This window comes from Gopherus flavomarginatus, chromosome 10, assembly GCF_025201925.1.
Source record: "Gopherus flavomarginatus isolate rGopFla2 chromosome 10, rGopFla2.mat.asm, whole genome shotgun sequence".
In the NCBI taxonomy this organism is placed as follows: domain Eukaryota; kingdom Metazoa; phylum Chordata; order Testudines; family Testudinidae; genus Gopherus; species Gopherus flavomarginatus.
Genome location: NC_066626.1, coordinates 708,940 through 724,102, shown reverse-complemented (window position 1 = coordinate 724,102; position 15,163 = coordinate 708,940). Strand labels below are relative to the sequence as shown.

At 48.2% G+C, this 15,163-nt stretch overlaps 2 protein-coding genes and 1 pseudogene across 2 annotated transcripts in view; all 3 read left to right on the top strand.

Moving 5' to 3' along the window:
• Positions 1–15,163, top strand: part of LOC127058928 (maestro heat-like repeat-containing protein family member 2B) — an 852,871-nt gene that overhangs the window by 515,826 nt on the left and 321,882 nt on the right. The gene's annotated exons all lie outside the window — the stretch shown is intronic.
• The window catches only part of LOC127058925 (uncharacterized), a 613,715-nt gene that overhangs the window by 496,499 nt on the left and 102,053 nt on the right, over positions 1–15,163 (top strand). The window lies entirely within an intron of this gene.
• LOC127058932 (ras-related protein Rab-17-like) lies at positions 7,319–13,168 on the top strand (annotated as a pseudogene).

The following is a 15,163-nucleotide window of genomic DNA, read 5'->3' as shown; positions in this document are numbered from 1 at the left end:
CAGGCCCACCCCTGAGCCCGCTCCTGGACCCCAAACCCCTCATCCCTGGCCCAACCCCAGCCCTGAGCCCCCTCCCACATTCCAGACCCCTCAGACCCAGCCCTGAGCCCGCTCCTGCACCCCAAACCCCTCATCCCTGGCCCTAGCCCAGCCCTGAGCCCCCTCCCACATTCCAAACCCCTCAGACCCAGCACTGAGCCCGCTCCTGCACCCCAAACCCCTCATCCCTGGCCCTCCCCCAGAGCCTGCACCTCAACCCCCCAACCCCAGCCCTGAGCCCCTGCCCACACTCCAAACCCCTCAGACCTAGCCCTGAGCCCGCTCCTGGACCCCAAACCCCTCATCCCTAGCCCAGAGCCCCCTCCTCCACCGCAGCTTTCCCAACCTCCCCCCAAACCTGCACCCCCCCCATTCCCATCCTGCACTGCCCATACTCCCCCCAGAGCCTGCACCCCACCCCATCCCCCCTCTTGCACACCCACGCCCCCAGCGCCTGCGCCCCACCACAACCCCCTCCTGCACCACCCACGATCCCCCAGAGCCTGCACCCCACCCCCACCCCCCTCCCTGCACCGCCCGCCCTCCCCCAGAGCCTGCACCCCACCCATTCCCCCTTCCTGCACCGCTCACGCTCCCCCAGAGCCTGCGCCCCACCCCATCCCCCCTCCTGCACCGCCCACCCTCCCACAGAGCCTGCGCCCCCCCCCCATCCCCCCTCCTGCACTGCCCCACCTCCCCCATAGCCTGCACCCCACCCGAATCCCCCTCGTGCACTGCCCACCCTCCCCAGAGCCTGCGCCCACCCCATCCCCTTCCCTGCACCGCCCGCCCTCCCCCAGAGCTGCGCCACCGCCCCATCCCCCCTCCTGCACCGCCCGCCCTCCCACAGAGCCTGCGCCCCGCCCCATCCCCCCCCTGCACCGCCCGCCCTCCCCCAGAGCCTGCGCCCCGCCCCATCCCCCCCTGCACCGCCCGCCCTCCCCCCAGAGCCTGCGCCCCGCCCCATCCCCCCTCCTGCACCGCCCACCCTCCCCCAGAGCCTGCGCCCCGCCCCATCCCCCCTCCTGCACCGCCCGCCCTCCCCCAGAGCCCGCGCCCCCCCCCCATCCCCCCTCCTGCACCGCCCGCCCTCCCCCAGAGCCTGCGCCCCGCCCCATCCCCCTCCCTGCACCGCCCGCCCTCAGGCCATTGTATTTATCTCCTTTCATCTGCCTCTGTCTCTATATATCTGAACATATGATAAGTCTTACAATAAAGCCAATTTTGTGGTGGGAGATCCTTGCACCCCATTTTGCATCTGCGTTCCTCCCTCTGGATCTTGGCAGAATTGTTTGCCTCTCCGTTGACTTTCCTCACTTAACCAGGCAGTGAAACTGCATCATATTTGCAAAATGTAATTGTTAAAGTACAGGAAATGAAGCTGTGGCGTTGAAACAGAGGATTTGGGAGCAGGGGTGGAGAGAAATACATTCATTAACCTGGCATGGATCACATACCTGTGTTTTCACACTCATTCAGGAGCTACAGAGGAGACTTCTCAAACAATGCCCCATAGTGTACTTGCCCTATTGGCTGCATTTTGTTATCTGGGTCCTGTGCCATTGTGTTTTAAGCACAGGAGCTCCCAGAACATCCTTTTATGCATCAATCCCATTTGTTAATCCATGGAAGTAGGAACAGCAGAAATTCTTTAGAACAACCCTGCCCCCAGCCCAACAAAAAAGGTTTGATTTATTGGCGCATTAAGTTCTCTGCTTATTTGAATGACCACAGCTCTGCAAGGACCAAACAAATCACATTCTGATGCTGTGATCTAATTAGGGCTCATGCAGTTTGCGAGCAGGCAGGTTACATCGTGAATCCCATCAGCTGAGCTGGTGAGCTGTTCAAAACGGCAAGCTGTAAAGTTGAAAACCATGCAAGAATTCCTGGATACCCAAACCAGAAGGGCTGTGGTTTATTTTTTTCTCTAACGACTGCCTTACAAATTGTGGGACAGAATGGCTGATTTATGTAGCTTAACTACAGTTACACAGTAATTTCCATGAGAAACATCCTTGCCTCTCAACGCTGCAGTGCACTTTCAATTCTGGAACAGGACAAGCGCTTCCATAAAGTAACATTTCCTCGTCAAGGCTCCGTTGACGGAAATATCCCACCCGCTATGACTAGTTTAGCAATATCTGTGTCTATTGCCACTGTAGCCAAGACCTTTAGAATCCAGCTTTTCCAGCTGAGCAAAGCATATACTGAGGTTTTGTCCTGATTCCAGTCTTCAGAGTAGCTGGTCTAATACAGTCCCGTTGTAGACAAAGTAAATGGTATCTTGAACTGGTGTAGCTTATCTCTGCATGAAACCAGGATAAGCTACCCTGGTGACAATTAGGAGCATTACCTTGTTTACACTTGGGGTTTTGCACTGGGGTCTGGAAACAAGCCAGATCTCTCAGTGTAGAGCAGTGGTTCTTAATCCACGGCCCAATCAGCACACAGCTGTGGCCCATGTGACATCCTCAGAGCCATTCAGGCAGTATATATGTTGTGTGGATGCGGCCCACATAATACAGAGAGCTGTGTGTGCAGCTCACAATGGTAAATAAGTTGAAAACCACTGGTATAGAGGGAGCCATCGAGAGGATGGTGGGATATAATTGGTTAAATAAGCATGTTACAGTATGTTAGGATTGGTTAGTTAAATTTCAGTAAAATGACTGGTTAAGGTATAGCTAAGCAGAAGTCAAGTTTTTCAATCAGGAAGTAAGGGGGAGATGGGACCAGGGACTTGGGGTGGGGGAATTGGGATCATGCTTTGCTAAGGGGGGAATGAAAACAGGGAATAGGAACAGGGACATAGGCAAGGCTCTGTGGTGTCAGAGCTGGGAAGGGGGACACTAAGGAAGGAAACTGGACTCATGCTTGCTGGAAGTTCACCCCAATAAACATCAAATTGTTTGCACCTTCAGACTTCGGGTATTGTTGCTCTCTGTTCATGCGAGAAGGACCAGGGAAGTGAGTGAGTGAAGGAATAAGCCCCCTAACATCTCTCAAGGACTAATTCTTAAAAATAAATATCAGTGAACTGCAACGCAATATAAAATCACTGCCGCTAACACCGGTGGGTGATAAAATACTAGCAGAGCGGTAATTAATGCTGAGGAAACGGCAGTGACACAGAGCGATTGGATCCCTTGATAAGCTGGACTCATTCAAAGCAAACAAGTTTGAAAAGAGCCAAATGAAAGGTTCTATACCTAGCAAGAAAGCATGCAGGCCACACCTACAGAATGGGGAAGTGTATCCAGGAAAGCACTAACTGTGAAGAGGATTGAGAGACCACACTGGGCAAGCCATTCAACATGAGCACCCAGTGTGATGCTGTGGTGAACAGGGCTAACGCCATCATTGGGTGTATGAAAAGGGCAGTGAGTAGCACAGGGAGGTGACACCATCGGTAAGACTGATCATGGAATACTGCATCCAGTTTTGGCGTCCGCCTTTGAAAAAGATTTTGAAATATTGGAGATGGGGCAGCAAAAAGCAATGAAACATTCTGAGGGCTGACTAAAAATGCCTGCTAGTGAACTACTGAAAGAGCTCAGCTTGTTCAGATTATCAAAAAGATCAGGAGGTGATGTCATTGAAGTGTTGAAGTGACTTCATGGAGAGAAAATATCTGATATTAAAGGGCTCATTAAGCTGGCAGAGAAAAGCACAACAAGTCCCAGTAGCTGGAAACTCAAGAGACCAATTCATATTAGAAATAGGGCACAAATATTCAACAGTGAGGGTGACTCACCAAAGGAACAAACTAGAAAGGGAAGTGGTGGGCAATCCCCATTTCTTGATGTCTTCTAATGAAGACTAGATGCCTTTCTGGAATGTGTTTAGTCAAAAACTAGCTACTATGCTCTACAGAAAGCATGTGATATGCAAGGTGTCAGATTACATGCTCTAATTGTCTCTTCTGTCCATAAAGTCTACTGATTTATGAACAACTGAGTGTAGCATGGGGAAGAGCGTCTCGTGTTCTACTGTGTAGTTGCTGTCATCCTCACAATGAAGACTCATGAAGTGGGGTGATCCTGGGGAAGCAGCTCAAACATCCAATGTGGCTGGACAGCGGCAGGACATCAGCACTGCAGGGGAGGGGTGAGTGTGGCAGTGACATCACAAGGGCCTTTGGCAGGACCTCAGCCTATTGGACAAAGGTGGTGGGGAGGCGATGATCTCACAGAGAGATCTTGACATCAACCAGGCAGGACAGGGGTGCAGGACAGGGGCAACCTTGGAGATCCCTGTGGCTTTGCTTTAGCACGTCTTCATCTCGAGGTCTCTCCTTGAGGACCGAGAGAATTGACTTTCATGAAAGTGTGTCCCTTCCCCCAACAGAGAGGTTGGTCCAAGATAAGATCTTATCTCACCCACCTTGTGAGTTCATGGTAGTTTCACTAAATTGTTTTTAAAAAAAAACCTGAAAAAAAAATCACAATGTTTAATTTTTTTGGTTTGAAATGAATTTAAAAAATTTCTTTAGTCTTATTTTTAAAAAATTATTTAGAATGGTCATAGATAAAATTAATGTTTCATTCGACCCAGCATAAAATTTCTCTCGACATAGAGTCAAAATCTTTTAAACATTTCATGTGGTGTTGGACTTGCAATGAATTTTTTTTTTGACTTTTCAAATTGCCACCAACAAAACCAAACCACCATTATTCACCCAGTTCTGCTAAGTGCTAAGTGCTCCCATCATCAGATGCAAAAAGATTCATCTCAGTAGGCAACGCTGGTGGAAAACATGGCTTTAGTTTTTATTGGAGATGTCAACACAGGGTCAGTTAAGTCTCTTTAGGAAGTTTTGCAGCTTACAGACCCTGGTATGAGCTAGGGAGGCCATTGATGTTCATGGGACTGATCCCCACCGGTTAGATGTTGACTTCAATGGAGGCAAGGCCAATTTACATAAGCAAGGATCTGGCTCTGTGTCTTTTCGTCAGAAATAGGCAAAAAGACCCTTTTCTTCCTGTTTTAAAGAAGGGCCCTGATCTTTGCCAGGAGAGTGAGGATGGCGGCCCAAGGGGTCTCCCACGCTGCCGCACAAACCAGGCAGTCACGGTGCCTGTACCAAGGAGTGTGGTGTCATTCGCCTACATTGCTTGGCACTCAGAGGAGGCTTCTGTCCCTTCGAAGAGCTTTGGCTCTGTACTGCCCCCTCTACCTCAAACCCATGTATTTGTTAGACAACCTGGCCCTTAACAGATGGCTTCTGCCTATCTACTGTGCACAGCCTCACATTTGAGTTGCTCTAACATTTTCAGACCAAGGTTCTTCAAACAGTCGGCAGACATTTGCTGGCTTTTACAGCACCCTAGGGAGGTGGATTTTAAATTAGACCCATTTTCCATCTAGGCAAGCTGAGACAGAAAGGTTAAGAGCTAAACACATTTGCCTGGGGAAGTATGGGGGGGCAAAGGTGTCATAACCTAGTCCCAGATTTGGACCTTAGCATCCAAAATATGGGGGTTAGCATGAAAACCTCCAAGCTTAGTTACCAGCTTGGACCTGGTATTGCTGCCACCACCCAAAAAATTAGAGTGTTTTGGGGCACTCTGGTCCCCCCAAACCTTCCCTGGGGACCCCAAGACCCAAATCCCTTGAGTCTCACAACAAAGGGAAATAAACCTTTTCCCTTCCCCCCCCTCCAGGTGTTCCTGGAGAGATACACAGAAGCAACCTCCGTGAATCTAAGCAGAGGGAGTCCACCCTCCCTAATTCCAGTCCTGGAACAAAAAGCACTTTCCTCTTCACCCAGAGGGAATGCAAAATCAGGCTAGTAAATCTAACACACACAGACCTCCCCCTGACTTTTTCCTCTCACCAATTCCCTGGTGAGCTGCAGACCCAATTCCCTGAAGTTCCCCACTAAAGAAAAACTCCAACAGGTCTTAAAAGAAAGCTTTATAGAAAAAGAAAGAAAAATACATACAAATGGTCTTTTTGTATTAAGGTGACAAATACAGGGTCAATTGCTTAAAAGAAAGATGAATAAACAGCCTTATTCAAAAAGAATACAGTTCAAAGCACTTCAGCAATTATAGACATGTAAATAGAAAAGAACATATAAACCCTTATCTGATCTTTGGTACTCACAACTGGGAAACAGAAGATTAGAAAGCAGGAAATAGAAAAACTTCTCATCCGAGAGAGCATACAGGCAGAAGACAAAAAACTCAGACACAAAATTCCCTCCACCCAGAGTTGAAAAAAATCCTGTTTCCTGATTGGTCCTCTGGTCAGGTGGTTCAGATTACTTCTTTCCAGGTGAAAGAGACGTTAACCCTTAGCTATCTGTTTATGACACGCCCCCCAAATTGCACTGTGCAAGCCTCACATTTGAGTTGCTCTAACATTTTCAGACCACGGTTCTTCAAACAGTCGGCAGACATTTGCTGGCTTTTACAGCACCCTAGGGAGGTGGATTTTAAATTAGACCCATTTTCCATCTAGGCAAGCTGAGACAGAAAGGTTAAGAGCTAAACACATTTGCCTGGGGAAGTATGGGAGAGCAAAGGCCTCTGCCCCCACCTTTACACCTCTGGGCCAGGTGTGCAGGAGTAAACACGCATCTCTCACTTTCCTAGAGCAGGTAGAGAGGGCGAGCGGGCATGGCCTTGGTGCCACCCCCACCCACTAGCCAGCAGAGCCCTGCCAGTTTGGGGGTGGGGCAGGTTTGCTGGCATGGGCTAAGAGCAAGAAAAAGCAGTTGTAGCTCAGAAGCATCTGAGCACCTCCCTGGAACTACTTCTGGGACAGCGCTGCTTACATATAATCAGGGCTGTGCTTAGGGCCCACGCGAGCCTTAAGTGACTTGCCCAAGGTCATACAAATCAGTGTTGGGGAGATTGCAGTATTTCTGTTACAGCAGCACCCAAGAGGGGCTAGGCACTGTATAGCTGGATTAGAACTCAAGACTCCTAATTCCCTCCCTGCCATCACATTTCCTCCAGCTAGACAGCTGCAAAACCAAAGCTTGCTAATGCCACCAATATTGACGAATTGAGCAAGAACCATTGTTCTCATTTCTCTTCCCCTCCCCCTTCCCAGCTACACCCTGCTGATGGGCATTGGTGTAGTACCGGGCTGTTAGTGGGTAATACCAGTTCACTACCCTGTTTGTTACATTGCTTTTGATGGGGAAGGGGATGTTTTAATTCTCTCTCATCCTCTCTCCCGCCGCAGCCCTTTCCAACCGAATCTCGACACCAATCTTTCACACAGATCATCAAGATGAAGGTTAACATTAGTTGAGGTGCGTGCTATGGCTTTCTCAAGGAGCTATCCCATCTCTGTCGCTTCCAGGTTCTTTCTTCACCCAGCTGGTATGTTTTCAGACTGCCACGATCAAGCTGGAGATTTGGGACACTGCAGGACAATGGAAGTACCATAGTGTGTGCCACCTTTATTACAGGGGGGCGAATGCTGCCTTTCTTGTACATGACATAGCCGGAAAGGGAAGAGCGGTGATGGCTTGTTCTTCTGCCTCTCTCCTCCAGAAGGGTTTGCCTTTAACTTTCTAAAATATCCAGATTGAATCCTGCTAATGCAGCCACGCCGCTGGTAGGCTGCAATAATTCTTGTGTAAGGTGGCTTCCCAATACATCCCCAGACATTTCAACCAAGACTGCTTTTTCCTGCACACATCACGTAAGGACTACACATCAAGGGCAGGTTTATCCTTCCTCTTCTGGTAAAGATGGTTGAAGACATGCAAGGAACTGGTACAGACATTTCACTTACAGTGGACAATAAATGCTCACCTTTTCCCCCTCAAAGCCAAGATTTCTCTATCTACCCCTACCTCCCAGCCCAATCCACCAGCCAAGTAGGTAACGAGGGAGCATCACTAAGTGCTCTTTGTTCACCTACCCTCATGTAACCCACACACCTGAGTGTGGCCGTCTGTCCCATCTAGTGGCACTGAGACCACTTGGAGATACAATGAGTCTGTTGTACAACCTTAGCTAATTGGCTTTTCGCTCATGCAGTAGACGCTCATGCCCTGAGCTCCAGAGGCCCCAGGTTCAATCCCACCTGCTGACAACCTGGGTCTGTTGGCATCACACTCACTCCCAGCTCCCTAGACTTTAAGGATGATCTAGTGACAAAGATTAAGTGCATCTGTTAGTTGGCTTACACTAATATCTGTTTCTGATGGACTGGACTGTTCCAGGGGGATTTGTTGCATGATCTCCCACACCGAGGGCCATATGCCTCTATTACTGCCATGGTAGTTACAGGAGGAGGAGACCATAGGCTGCTGGCGAGTAACATCTCACAGTAACAGAGCTTTATTGAAGAGGTAGACCAAGCTTCAAAGAATCCTTGCCCAATCACCTCAGCCCATCACCTGTAGGCTGGGTCTATGACCCACTGGAGATCCATGGTGGTTGGGTCATGTATGATGGAGGAGAAGTCATCCTTGGCTTTGGGGAAGGATGTATATTTAGAGCTGGTTCCATGCTCATAACCCATTTGTTTCTACGGCTTTTAGCCCTCACCTGCCAATCTCCTTTGGGGCATGTGACAGTTCCTGAGTATCTGTTGGTTTATTGTCTGTCTCTCTCTCTCACACACCTTTCCAGGCAACTTTTGCGAGAGCAAAGCTATGGTTGAGGGAATTAGAGAAGGAATTTCTTCCCGATGAGCTCGTGATTATTTTAGTCAGCGATAAGGCAGATCTTGCTGCTCAGCGGGAAGTCACCTTTGAGGTAAAAAGTGTCACTGCAGTAAGATCTCAGCACTTGGCAGATTCTCTCTTTCAAAAACACCACTAGAAGCTGATGCTGCATCACTGACCACCAAGTTCAAGGAATGAGAACTGCATGGGACAAAAGAAGCTCGAGGGTTTAACTCTCGGATTCGTGTCTCCAGTGAGTTTTAACAGGTTCCAGCCAGAGAGCAGCTGCAATGCCTTCAGCTGTGCAACAGAGAAAACAAGCGTGGCCTAAACAGTTCGGCTGCAACCGTGTGACTGGAACAGAAGGAGCGTGAGCTGGGGAAATAAGAAGCTTTAGGGTTTGCAGCAGAAACTGCTGGAATCCAACGGTGGCTCTATCACCGGACACGCTGCTCTTCAGAAAGGTGGGGAACTAAAGTCAGTGTAAAGTAAGAGCTTGTCTGCACGAGCGGGGGGCAAGGTCTAGGGTGCACTTGTGTGTTGTGCATTAACTGGCCCCTAAGGACCTGCTGACACGCACGGAGAGTTCCCTAGTATGCGTCAGTGCAGAACCACAGGCCTCTTAGTGCACAACACCCTGGAATGTGTCTCGCTCCAGTGCAGACTAATGCACCATGCAGATGAGTTCTAAGCCTTAAGGCTCCCTTGTACATCTTTAATCTGACAGTGCAAGTGCTGGAGCTAACGACGGGGGTGCGAGGCCCTAAAGCAGTTTGCAGCATCCATCTTGGAGATTTATCCCAGAGGCACCTTAGCAAATAGCTGAAGATTTCTGCATGCTCCTCTTCCTACTTCTCAGCCACTAGTCAGACAGGGCGAGTTGCAGTACTCCTGCTACACTCCTCCTGTGTCCATTCCAAGCTTGCTTCTCCAGGTTGGCACCATGCAGCCCTGTCCACACTGGGCAGGGCTCTGTCATACCTGAGGGGTCTAAGCATATAGGGAGGAGCTGTGCCTCCCTGCCAGGCCTAAGGAAAAACTCCAATACGTTGTAAATGGAGCCTTTATTTCCATCACTTTCCAGGACATTTGAAAGCTGGATGTGATTACCGTGCAGAACACACCTAAGTCTGCTTTGAAATAACCCTGTTTTTGTACCTTCCCCACCCAACTAGGAGGCAGAGGACTTTGCAAAGAGCAAAAGCTTAATCTACATGGAAACGTCAGCAAAATCCAACCACCAAGTGACCGAGGTGTTTATGGCCACAGGTAAGTTCCAAGTGAGAAGCCGCTGGACAGGTAACAGCACTAGAGAGATGCTGAGGTCTCTGCCAGCTCTTTGCCTTGTGAGCTATAGCACAGCACTGCTTGTCTCCTCCCACTTGCTCAGGGGCATTTAGGGTTGAGTCACTTGACCTGAAGAGGTCCAGGAACTGGAAAGTCTTTACTGTGACTGCAGCAGCGCATTGCCTCTAGGCCTAGACAAGAGGTGACAGGTACACTCTGGCCTGTCAAGCCTCACAGCTGCCAAGAGTGAGTGAGACAGATCCAGAGCAGTGGCTTCCCCATTCCAAACATGGACAGGCTGCCCCACTACTGCCCCCCACCCCAACTTCTGAGACATGCAAACTTCTGGAGTGGTTCTGCCTTTGCTGCCGGGGTGAGGGTGGAACCTGCTGAGCGCTGAATGGGGAGGAGGTTCACCCACCCTTTGGAACACCAGTCACTGGCCCTAGCAATGGGAAAGTGGGAATCTCTCACCACTCCCCAGATTCCTCACTGTCACTCCCAGAGGATCTCTTCTCTCCAAGACCCATTCCCCTTGGCCCCAGTTACGATCCCCAGACAAAACAAGCCATGTTTCTTTCATCCCTCAGGCCAGAGATCAGAGGCCTCACTCAGGCTGGAAAACAAGATCCCTGCATCCTTCTTCCTTAGGGGGTAGAATAAAGCCCTCGAATCAGCTAGGACAGTGGCTCTCAATCTTTCCAGATTTCTGTCCCCCTTTCAGGAGCCTGATTTGTCTTGTGTACTCCAAGTTTCACTTTGCTTAAAAACTTGCAAAATCAAATATACTTGATGCTTGCAAAATCAAATCTACAGATGTGTCGCAGCACATGATTACTAAAAAATTGCTTACTTTCTCTTTTACCATCATTAAATTAGAATATAAATATTGTACTTACATTTCAGTGTACGGTGCACAGAGCAGCATAAACAAGTCATTGTCTGTACAAAATTTTAGTTTGTACTGACTTAGCTAGATGAGCTGATGTACCCCTTGGAAGAGCTCTGCATATCCCTGGTTGAGAACCATGGGGCTAGGCAACAGAGCCAGAGGCTCAGCTAGACTGAGTCAGACTCACTTCATTGGACTGGCCCAGAGAGTCTTTGAGGTTTCTTCTTTCTTCAGACACATCCAGCCCCTTCCCAAGAACCAGTTATGCCCAGAGACAATCCCGAGTTCTCAGTCCTCCCTTCACACGAATGCCGACTACTGCCAAGCCAACAAGGACACCGGTTTCATGGGAGGCTAACCAGAGCCAGCAGTTTGGAGACTCTTCTGGCAAGCCGTTTCTTCCCCACATGCAGGCCTGGAACCCTGGTGCTCTGTCCCACCTATCACACTTCACCTCCTGGGCCTCTGATATGTAGCTTACCCCACTGATGTTAGCCAGCTGACCCTGTATTGCCATATGGGGATTCACACTTGGGGTATGCCTCCCGCTTGACCCTGCACTAGTGCACAAATGGCAAACCGCTGCCATTACCTCGGCAGTCCACGAGATGGCACTAGAGTCTTCTCATGTTTGTTCCTATTAATGAAACCGCTTGGAGAAAGCTCTAGCACAGGGGTCGGCAACCTTTCAGAAGTGCTGTGCCAAGTCTTCAGTTATTCACTAATTTAAGCTTTTACGTGCCAGTAATACATTTTAACGTTTTTAGAAGGTCTTTTTCTATGTCTATAATATAGAACTAATGTTTTATGTAAAGTAAATGAGGATTTAAAACGTTTAAGAAGCTGCATTTAAAATTAAATTAAAATGCAGAGTCCTCCGGACCGGCCGGGACCCGGGCAGTGTGAGTGCCACTGAAAATCAGCTCGTGTGCTGCCTTTGGCACGCATGCCATAGGTTGCCTACCCCTGCTCTAGAATAATAGGATACAACTGCAGCAACAGATTCCACCTAGCTCATATCATGAACCAATAATAAGTATTTACTATCCCATAGATATTCTTGGTCCTTAAGAATGCTAGCAGTTTGAGAGTGGCAATTCATGAGACACCTAGCACCCATCTTATGCCAGTTTCAAGTTAGGGTCTCCTACTTCTAGTTCCTTTTTAAAAGAATTTCACTAAAGCTTATAGAGATGTGATTTGCACATCATCACCACCATTCTATTTGATAACGGGATTTCCTACAGACAACTTGGTGCAATACAACATTTGCTGTCCTGAGATGTTCGTAGGGGGATGTCCATGATGCAGGTGCAGTGGAATCTGTAGATGTTCTAGGACGGGGAATGAAGAGGTGTATGGGAGAGTCCTGAGGGAGGGACCATTCTCCAGGAAGAACGAAGGAGCATGAGGAAAATTGTGAATGGAAGGTTGTTAAATAGTAAGTGCAGGAGTCCTAGGCCAAGAAACGTATGGATCTCAAGGTAAAAAAAATAGGGAGTTGATTTAAGTTAAGTTTACATTTTACCTTCATCAACATGATAAATAAGAACCTAAGAATGGCCATACTGGGTCAGACCAAAGGTCCATCTAGCTCAGTATCCAGTCTTCTGACAGTGGCCACTGCTAGATGTCCCAGAGGGTATGAACAGAACAGGTAATCATCAAGTGATCCATCCCCTGTTGCTCATATTTAGATATTTTAAATCTTAATAAATTTAGAGGGACATATCCCCAGGCCTAGCCAAATAGCACATGAGGGAAGGAAAAAGTGGCTCCTAAGGCTCCTTTTCCTCTCTCTCTTGCTTGTTGTGGGTCAGTCCTTGGCCTAAATTGAAAAAGCCCTGGGCTGCTCTAAGTTTCACTACCAGGAACCATTCTGCTGGTTGGGGATCGGGGCGCTCTGGCCACACCCCAGCCCACTGCTGATGGGAGGGGGACACAGCAGGGAAACCCCTAGCTGCTCCGTTAGCAGATGGAAAGTTGCCCCAACAAAGTCAGAGCAGGGTCTGAGTATGTAGCAGAAAATGTTACAATAGCTCAGCAGAGAAGGACCGAGAATTTCTTATTCTGAGTTTCTTCACAGCTCCTGAGTTATTGAAACAGGAACAACAGAAGGAACCAGCCCTTCAGCCTCAGCCATGGAAGAAGTCACCCGTGGATCTGCGAGAGCCAAGCAATCACACTAAGAAGCGTTGCATGAACTAAAGGAAATGGCAGACTGACCTGAGGATACCATCAAGTGCGTTTTTATTTTGTGCAGGAGGAGGAGAAGGAGACTGGCCCTATGTATTGTGAGCAGGCAGCATGGTTCCAGGGGGCAGCTGGTGTGTCAGACTATAATTATTGCTTTTATTTTTCATTGTCAGTGTTTGATTGAAGAACTGTACGAGAGGAAATATGCCAAATGCCAGGAACCTGAAAAGCACTGCAAGTCTCCTCTCGCTTGTTTGTTCAGTGATATCATTATACAAGAATACAGTGCAAAGTAGCTTCACAAATAAAAACAGCACAAAGGAGGAGCAGTCTCTCTCTCCCCCACTTTCACCTTTGCAAATTCTATAAAACTTTTACAGAGGCTGTTAACATTAAGGTCACCCAATCATTAAATGCAAGACATGGAATAGCCAGAACATGCAGTTCTAGCTTAATATCGCTATAAGAACTCATTATTGTCATGAGTCTTGTGATTTTTAGGGCATTTCTTAAAGCCCCAGATGCTGGAGTCAAATGATCACTTGGGAAACTTTAAACAACCAACAACTCTTCCAAAACAAACACTTTCTGGCTCTCATGGTTGTGGAGAAAATGGAGAACATGAAACAAGCACACCCTGAAGGTCCAGGAACCAGACTGTAAATAAGGAGACCCTGAATGTTATTTAAAAGTCTCATGAATTTTTGGGGGGAGACGGGGGCTGATTTCTCATTGGAGTAGCTGGGATTGGCAATACTGCAGTGGTAGAGGTTTAATCAAGAAATAAACCAGGGCCTGATTCTCCTCAACCTTACACAATTGCAACACTAAAGCGAGTGGAGTTACATTGGTGTAAATATGAGAATCAGACCTTCTGACTTAGGCCAGTTCCACACTAGAAACTCCAGCTGGCACAGTGGTGCTGCGTCTACACAAGAAGGGTTTGCCAGGATGCTACCCCAGTAAACTTTCCATTGAAGACTACGCAAAAATCAAATTTTGTCTTGCGCTTGTCAGGTAAACAGTTTACTAACATATCTAACCTTACAACCACATCTGCTCCAACCCCTCAGACAGAGACCAAACACCTACAAAATCTTCACCAAACAAACATTCTCAAAACTACAATACCCGCACGAGGAAATAAGAAAACAGATCAACAGAGCTAGATGTGTACCCAGAAGCCTCGTACTGCAGGACAAGCCCAAGAAAGAAACCAACAGAACTCCATTGGCCATCCCCAGCTAAAATCCCTCCAATGCATCATCAGGGATCTACAACCTATCCTGGACAATGATCCCTACTTTCACAGGCCTTGGGTGGCAGGCCATTCCTTGCCCACAGACAGCCCGCCAACCTGAAGCATATTCTCACCAGTAACTACATCCCGCACCATAGTAACTCTAACTTAGGAACCAATCCATGCAACAAACCTCAATGCCAACTCTGCCCACATATCTACACCAGCGACACCATCACAGGACCTAACCAGATCAGCCACACCATCACCGGTTCATTCACCTGCACGTCCATCAATGTAATATACGCCATCATATGCCAGCAATGCCCCTCTGCTATGTACATCGGCCAAACTGGACAGTCCCTACGGAAAAGGATATATGGACACAAATCAGATATTAGGAATGGTAATATACAAAAACCTGTAGGAGAACACTTCAACCTCCCTGGACACACAACAGCAGATCTTAAGATGGCCATCCTGCAGCAAAAAAACTTCAGGACCAGACTTCAAAGAGAAACTGCTGAGCTTCAGTTCCTCTGCAAATTTGACACCATCCGCTCAGGATTAAACAAAGACTGTGAATGGCTAGTCAACTACAAAACCAGTTTCTCCTCCCTTGGTGTTCATATCTCAGCTTCTAGAGGAGGGCCTCATCCTCCCTGATTGAACTAACCTGGTTATCTCTAGCCTGCTTCTTGCTTACATATATATACCTGCCCCTGGAAATTTCCACTACATGCATCCGATGAAGTGGGTAGTCACCCACAAAAGCTCATGCTGCAATACATCTGTTAGTGTATAAGGTGCCACAGGATTCTTTGCTGCTTTTACACATCTAACCTTGTTAATTTTAGCACACTTATTTGTG